The sequence below is a fragment of the Prosopis cineraria genome, unplaced genomic scaffold (assembly GCF_029017545.1).
Source record: "Prosopis cineraria cultivar Desert tree isolate PC_DT_omini unplaced genomic scaffold, ASM2901754v1 PC6, whole genome shotgun sequence".
NCBI classification, from domain to species: Eukaryota; Viridiplantae; Streptophyta; class Magnoliopsida; order Fabales; family Fabaceae; genus Prosopis; species Prosopis cineraria.
In genome coordinates, this window is record NW_026555337.1 from 29,808,332 (window position 1) to 29,817,583 (window position 9,252).

The 9,252-nt window shown below is 33.3% G+C and overlaps 1 pseudogene; it reads left to right on the top strand.

The window, feature by feature from the left end:
* The first annotated feature begins 8,224 nt into the window (after nt 1–8,224).
* LOC129314056 (cytosolic sulfotransferase 15-like) lies at nt 8,225–9,252 on the top strand (annotated as a pseudogene).

Genomic DNA, 9,252 nt, shown 5'->3' on the forward strand with positions numbered 1-9,252 from the left:
ATACGCACATCCTGTGCCGGTCACCTTTTATTTTTGGATTGTGACACATCTTGGAGTTCATTGTCTATATAGCACTCAATGCAATAAATCACTACTAACTAAGTTAACAAAGTAAACCAATAGCCTTATAAACAAAGTATCAATCGCTGGTAAAAAGAAATATTACTAATAATTGACTAGAACAACAATTAAGGGCTATTAACAGGCTGGTAACAATATATTAATTATAAGAAAATAGATTGAAATAAATATAAGTACCATTTATGGCCAAGAGAAAAAAAGTTATTCACATTTAAAAAATCCTAAACACAAAATATGAAAAATGATATCTAGCAAAGGCACATTAAGACTGAAGATTAACATGAGAAATGTGTTATGGTAAATGGCTTATTGGATCTATGTCATAATCTAAACTTCTTGGTTGACTGGATCCTGAAAAGTTGAAATATTAGACTTAGTAGTGCGTCTAGCATTTAACATGGAAGTAAAGTAAGGGTGATTATGGTGCTTGCACGTCCTTATCTAGCTCCAAAAAAATAGCAAAACGGACCACGCTAAATAGACATATGAAGAAAGAGGAGAAACAAAACTAAGATCTAAAGTTAAAGAAAGTGGAGACACCAAAGAGTAAAGAGATTAACTAATACTAAAACTTTGTTGCCCTGTTCTAGTAAAGATAGTTGTACATGTCATCTCAGGAGTTCAACTTTAAAATAAAATAAGTTATTTTGTTGAAGCCAAAAATTTGACAAGCAAATTATCTATTGGCACAGTGGTGAGTCCCCACATGAACTTAATGCAGAGTATGATCATATCAGAAAATACAATTAACGAAACTGATCAAGATCTTGTTAACAACAGAAGGCCATCCTCTTAGATTCTCAGTCATTACCAAGAGGCCTATAATGCCTTGGAACTTCTCGTGCTACAATACACAAAGGTGCTAGGTTAATTAAATCACTAAAGGCAAAAATAAATCCAATTAAAAAGGAAAAGAAAGTGATGAGATCAGTAGAGGAACAAGTATCAGGTTCATAAGCAAGATATAGCCATGAATTGAGATTATTTTTGGGCCACAGAAATTAACAACCCAAATAACTAAAGAAGTTTCAAAAGATGACAACCAAGTTAATAATATAGATTGTGTAACTGATATATTGAATCTAGCTATCACCTGAAATCGGCATTCCCAATAATGATTAATATCATTAAATGAAAATTTCAAATGAGAACCTAGAGAATGAGAGACATCAATGGGCTTACCTGAGTTGTGACATTGAGAACAAACCTTAGGGAGAATCAAATCGAGTAGCAGCAAGAGGAAAACGGTGTGACGATGAGAACAACCTTCAGGGAGAATTAAATCAAGTAGCGGCGGAAAGCAAATAGAGCGACGACAAGAATGGACCTTGGGGAGTATTAGATCAAGCATTTGAGCAGCAACAAGAGGAGAGTCAAGAGAGGAAAGGCTAACTGGGTGAGTCGAGAGAGTAAATTGGAAGGAATGGTTAGGGTTTTTGCCCTTAACTACACCAGTTACACTTAATAATTGGTGGATATATTAAAAATAATTTTTTAAAAAAATTAAAATATATAATTACACCAGTTATAAGTAATAACTAGTGTAGATATGTTAAAAATTAATTTTCAAAAAAAATTAGAATATATTATATACATCGATCATGTGTTATAAATGATGTAAATATTAATATCTACACTAGTTAAGAAAGGAACCGGTGTAGATATCATCACAATCACTTATTTATTTACAAAAATGCCATCGCCTCCTATTTTTATACCGTTTGTGCATGAACCGAATAAATATGGGCATGTAAAAAGGCTATTTTGTACTAGTGAGATTTTCAACTTAAAGCATCAGCCACTACATTTACCTTGCCAGGGTGATACTGAATTGTGCAATTGTAATCTTTAAGCAATTCCATCCATCTCCTTTGCCTAAGATGAAGATCTTTTTGCTTGAAAATGTATTTAAAACTCTTAAGATCTTTGAAAATTTCACATGTCCTACCATACAAATAATGTTACTAGATCTTCAAAAGAAAAATGATTGCTATCATTTCTAAGTCATGAGTTGGGCAATTTTTGTTTATGTATTTTAAGTTTCTTAGAAACATAAGCAATCACTTTTTCACATTGTATTAGGACACAACTAAGACCAACCTGAGAAACATCATAACAAATTGCATATCCCCTAGTCCCTGATGGTAGGCTTAGGATTGGCACAAAAGTTAAATAGTCTTTCAGCTTCTAAAAGCTTACCTTACACTCATTACTCTAATCAAATTTCACATTTTTCTGAGTCAGTTTAGTTAATGATGCAGCTATGCTTGAAAAGTCTTTTAAAAAATAACAATAATAACTAGTCAAGCTTAGGAAATTCAGGATCTCTATAACTGTAGTAGGTTGTGGCCAATTCTAAATTGCTTTAACTTTATATGGATCTACCTATTTATTGTCTTTAGACACAATGTTACCTGAGAAGATAACTTGATCAAGTCAAAAATTACATTTGGAAAAACTTGGCATAAAGTTGTTGCTCTCTCAATGCCTAGAATACTAACAGCAAGTATTCTTCATGCTCCTCCAAACTCTTTGAGCCCATCAAAATATCACCAATGAAAACAATTACAAAAATTTCTTGGAATGGTCAAAATACTTGATTCATCAAGTCCATGAATATAACTGGAGCATTTGTCAACTCAAATGACATTACTAAATATTCATAAAGACCATACCAAGTTCTAGATGTTGTTTGTTTGTTTTTATATACCTTTCTTTCTTAATTTTCAACTGAAGATAACATGAACATAAGTCAATCTTCAAAAAATATTGAGCTCTTGTCAACTGATCAAAGAGATCATCAATGTGATGCATCAATTACTTATTATTTATAGTTACCTTATTAAGCTACAGATAATCTATAGAGTCTCAATGACCTATTCTTCCTATTCACAAAGAGAATGAGTGCTTCTTAAGGAGAAATGCTAAGTGAATAAATCCTTCATCCATTAGCCCCCACAGCTAACTCTTCAATTCTCTTATCATAAATGATGTTTTGATAAGGAGGAATTGAAATTGGTTGAGTACCTAAAATCACATCAATATTAAATTAGAGAAACTCTTGAGTACCTAAAAGAGTTTCTCTAATTTCAAGTGGCAATAAATAGTGACATGACAAGAAGCTAACCAATCCATGCCCAAAATTACAACAAAATCAATCACATCTAATGTAATCAAATCAACTAGCGTTACTCTACTCTCAAGTAATACTTTACATGACTTGTATCCCTGTGAAACTAAGAGCTTCTCCCATTAGGGTAGCAATCAAGAAAGGATTATAAAGCTTGGTGGGTTACATCATTTGAAACTTAAACATCTTATCGAATCATAGTATAAACGTGTGCTTGTCCTTGTCCTAAAGATTATCCTCGCTTTGATAATGTCTTTCTTGGCATACCCTTATCAACAAAAATAGAAAGGACTCTAACAAAAGAAGCTGAGTAGGGAGGTGGTTGAATAGATCTCTAACTAGACTCTGATTGAAAAAGAGGACCGTTTCTTCTCAAATAACTAACTTGTCCGTACTTATAACAAGCACTAGATGTCTTATGACAAGGTCTAAAATAAAAATTTCCATAAATAACACATAAAGGCCTAAAATAACTTAGCTAGTTCAAGGATGCTTTGCTAGGATCTAGGATTTTGAAACTATATCTAAGAATTAGAGCATTAACAAAGGAAGAGACATAAGATTCGAGCATTTTAGGATTTGGTATTTCTTCTTAATGCCCTCAAGAAACATTATTAGGTGTTCCTTCTCAATAGTTGTAGAGAAAGTAGAAGGATTAAACTTGATAAAAATCAATCAACTTCACTAAAGCTATCTTTTTTCTAACATCACTATAAGTTCTCTCTCCTGTATTATGCGTAGATAACAAAACACACTTAAGATGTTTGGGGTTCAAAGGCTCAATCTCAAATAAAATCTCCTAATTATGCCAATGATCCTACCCTTGACCATTAAGGGGTAATGCATTGTGTGGAGTAAAAGAACTATCAGATGATCTATTGATGCTAGAACTTCTACAAAAAGGACAATGCCTAGGCAAAAATCTCACTATACAAGGAAATATAACTCATTTAATTCGAGATGTAGTAAGTATATAGGAAGCATGATAAATAAGAAAAGGAATGACTCTTTAGGGCATCCTAAAAGGCCTTCAATGTAGCCTAAATTATTATTATGCCAAGGTTCACAATAATAATTGTGACTTCAAAGAAGAATCCTTACTCCATGTGGCCATAGAAACCTAGGCTCTAATACCATCTGTCACACCCAAATACTGAGGGTGTGACCAGCATAGAGTATGAGATAGACTCTCGTTCCATAAGCCTTAATCTACTAAGAAATTAATTGAAGATAATGATATATAATTTGTGTGTAAATTTAAAGGAGCATGTCATTACCGATTTCCTATAAATAAACAATAAGTGCATAATTGAAGATCTCTTGACACCTTGCTAAATCTATCAAACCTGCCTAACACAAACACAAACACAAACACAAACCTTGCATCACTTTGTTCGCCTAGTGCAGATTGCATCACCTATGCAAGCTTAACTTCTTAGGCTAGTTTGTATTCATCCTTTTTTCTCTTTGTTTCCATGGAACACTAGTTGTATTAATGCACTAGTAATACAATTAAAAATCTGCATGTCACTTGACATACTTCTAATTTCTCACATGCCCTTGGCATTCTAAGAAAATTATGATAAAAGACTTTGGGAACCACACAATCATTTGACCTAACTCACATTTTTAAGGACATGCTCCTCTGGCACAATTCGCAAACCCCTAAGAGGCATGACACTCTTACTCAAATCCCAAAAACCAAGCCAAACGCGTCATTTTCTATAATTTTTTAGGGCAAGTCTCCAATAATTTTAGCTAGTCACTTCACAATATTTGAAAGTAATAATATGCAGTCACAATCACAACAGGAATATCTGGTTATTTCTGGGAACATTGAGCATGTGATGCAGAGGCATATGCTGGTGGTTAAGTCATGTACAAAGATAAAGTAGAGATATGCAAAGGCAAAATGACAAGGAAGCCTAATAACGGGCACTACTTTTGATATGTTGAGCATCTAGAAATACGAACCCATCTCATTATCCCTATCTCTCTCCTTCTGCCACCTAGTTATAACATTTTAGAAGATGAACATTCATGATATAGTATTGTACATCCATATAGTATAAAAATGCAAACGTGTCCAATATTGAATATGAATATGATAATTAAAAATGATAGGCTTAAGAACTTGGGTCACATGGTTCCATTATTTTATGGCATCTTAGCAGCTGATTCTTGAAACAATTAACTTCTCCAGTCACAGAAGGATCTATCTTTTTTTTTTTTTTTGGGAAATAAACATTGAGTGTGGAAGCGAAATCGCTAACTCGTTTTAGCGAGAAATCAATGAAAGCTTCTGAATTCGAATAGAGGACATATTTGCCAACATATATAATCAAAATTGTCATATATATTAGAAATTAGGTTTATACTAAGAGAGTACTTTGAGTATAAATTAAAAATTCTCACACACTCAGTAAGAGGAATAGTCTTTTATTAGAGGAATAGTCTTATAATCATGACAGCTTATGGAAAATATACGCATTGAACTTGCATTCGTCTTCAAAATGGCATATAATATTCTTTCATTTCACGGATAGATTAGTCACCAACGTCCCGGTATTTCCATATTAATCGTTGTGCACCTTAACGTTCAAGCATCTCAATATTTTGTGCTTTCAATTCTTATCTTGATGACTCCAAGTACATTGTTTATTGGACATCTCGAACATTTTTGAGTGTATAAGTTGATTCCAATATGCATTAAGTTGACTCCCTGTTTCCTCTACTACAATTATCGTTGACACGTGGTTCGGGTCAAAAACTTACCAATTAGTAATTGTTTGAGAAAAAGAACCGGTACAAGAACAATACTTTGCAGCGGTTTTGATTAACTTCTATTATTGAACTTTATAGTGTTTTTTTTTTCGTATTGAATATTTGAAGAGTCACTTAGCTAGTGAATTAGGATTGTTTTAAATTAACAATCACAACAAAAGTATATGTCCCTTATTTGGGAACATTGAGCATGTGATGCAAAGGCATGTGCTGGTGGTTATGCAGTGCACAGAGATAAAGTAGAGAGATGCGAAAGCAAAATAACAATGAAACCTACTATATATAATTGACGCGCTAAAATCCAGTAAAGTGATTTTAGGTGAATTGAGAAAAAATTGAGAGAAAATGATGGGCACTATTTAATTTTAATGCTTTGTCAGTGTTTCGTAAAATTAGGACCTATCTCGTGGATCTCTATCTCTCCCTTGATTCCATCTAAGATGACATTCTTTTACAATTATTCATTTGCTATGTCCATTAATAAATAATTAAGGGGAACATAGAATGTAATAACCCAAAAATTTAAGTTAAAATTAAAAATTTATGTTAATGTATTTTTATTAATTTTGGATTTGCAGAATAGAAATGAAACCAGGATTTTATTAATTATGCATGATCAAGTCTGTGCAGTTTAGGTTCACTGTACAATATATAGTAAACAATGTACAATTATCATGAGAATTAAACACAGAGCTTTCCAACAAGTCCCATACCACGTAAGTTGAATGTGAAAGACTCACGTTATGAATTTTGTTAGAAAAACAATACATGTACTGTTTGGGACGAGTAAAGGCTAAGAGTAATTTTTTATTATGCAAAGGACTTCAAGAACTTTCAATAGATATTTAGAGAACCATCATATAGTTTTTTTTGATTTAGTTATAATTTTTCAACGTTTATTGAAAAATTAGAAGTTATCAAATGAATAGTAACCAAAGGGTGTGTAACTAAGATAAATGAATTTTCAATCTTGAGGGGCTTCAAATTAACACTGGCTAGTCCTGTACTCTTTCACTTCTAATTGCATAATGAACAAGTTATAAGTGAGGTATGTAACATGTATGGGTCCTTGAAATTTAAGTAACCCATGAGTCTCCAATAATCATAACATGAGGATTTGTATAATAATTATTGGGAACATTAAGCATGAGATGCAGAGGCATATATATTTGCTATTGGTCAAGCCAGAGACAGAGAAAGTAGATTGGCATAAGAAAACAGCTCACAAGTTTCCGTTATTGGGAGAAGGACAGTAAAATACCAAAATAAAAAATTAATAACAGTAGATCACAAAAATATTCTAAAAAATGAGTTGTCAAATATTGATTTAGATAGTTGCAAATATCAATTTAAATTCTAAATTGAGGGCTGCATTTAAATTTTAAATGATTGATTATTTTCAATCACAACTCCAAAAATTATAATTATTTAAATTGATATTTAATTTTTTTTCAAAAAATTAACCTGGCATTCTCCCTTTTGTTATCTATAGCAAAGATTGAACACTAATTATATATTGTGATTATTAGAATAAGCAGTCACAAAAAAAGGACCTATCACTGAGTATGTGAAATAGTTCAGAGTCATACCGCAGTGATCCAGCCATGCCCAAAGTGAGGAGCAAAAAGACGAGGCAACCTACGTGGAAAGTGAGGTACTACATATTAGCAAACAAAGAAAAGGAGATCATAGTCCGTACTGCTACATGATGATCAGGATGTTGGATTATTTTTAAAATAGAGATGATTTTTTAAAAAAGTCGTTTCCTTATTATAAATTAAAAATTTTTCATGAATAGTTATGTAGAGAAATATAATACTAAAAATTACCAAGATTGTGTATCTCTAATAAACATGTTTAAACATACATCCCGGGACGATAAACCTCTCTTCAACCTCGCATGGGAACCCAATTAAAGTCATGAACCTCGAACAGAGTTTCATATATAGTAGATGCACTAAGAGAAAGATGAGAGATGCAGATGAGAGTCCTTATGCCGTATATTCTGAAAATGCTGAACCTCCTCCCATATATCGTAATAGGGATTTAGGTCGTTATATAAGTGCTCCCTCTTCTGGTAACCACTACTAATTATTTAATTAAATAAATAATTATTTAACCCTAGCTGGGCTTTTGCTCTCACTTGGCCCAATCTATCAACCGTAGTGATGAGTATATATCCCAACTCCGATAAATAATTAAAAGTTACTTAACTATGTCAGAATTTCAATGGCTGAAACTCGCGCCACATCCATAACAAAAAGCCACTCAAATATTGAGTTTGAGAACGAAGCTTATGATGAAGAACATGAACAGCTTAGCCAAGAATGTAAGCAACTGCTTCATTCTCTTCCCAGGGAGAAGGGTTGGTTTTTGCCATACATTTATCTCTACCAACAGATTTGGTGGACCAGCTCTAATTCAAGGTATGATATCTTTTCAAAAACACTTCCAAGCAAAAGACAGTGATATTATTATAGCTTCCGCACCAAAGTCTGGCACTACTTGGTTTAAGGCCCTTACTTTTGCCATTGTGAATCGCAAAAATTGTTCTCCAGCAAAGAATAATAACCATCCTTTGCTCAACTCCTTTGCCCATGACCTTGTTCCTTTCTTTGAGTTCAACCTTTATAAAAATAACCAATTTCCAGACCTCTCCAACACGCCTGAACCATGACTTTTTGGTACCCATGTTCCATTTCATTCATTGCCTGATTCAATTACCAAGTGCAAATGCAAGATAATCTATATTTGTTGTAACCCAATTGACACTTCTGTGTCTTTTTGATGCTTCATGAACAATGTTTTACCACCATCGTTTCCTAAACTATCATGTGAAGAAGCCTTCAATAGATATTCCAAAGGGTTGCACGAGTTTGGTCCATTTGGGCAAATATTTTGGGTCATTGGAAGGTAAGCAAAGAGACGCCAAACAAGGTTCTGTTTTTAAAGTACGAGGATTTGAAAGGAGATATCAAGTTTCACTTGAAAAGAGTGGCTGAGTTCTTGAATTGCCCATTTAACTCGGAGGAGGAAGGCAACGGTGTTATTGAGGATATAATTAAACTTTGCTGCTTTGAGAAGATGAAGGATTTGGAGGCAAACAAGACAGGAAAATATTTGCAGTTACATGATAAAAAGACTTCTTTAGGAAAGGTGAAGTAGGAGATTGGGTGAATCATTTTAGCCCTTGGATGGAAGAGACATTGTCCAAAGTGATTGAAGAAAAGTTGGGTGGGCCTGGTGTTGCCTTCTGA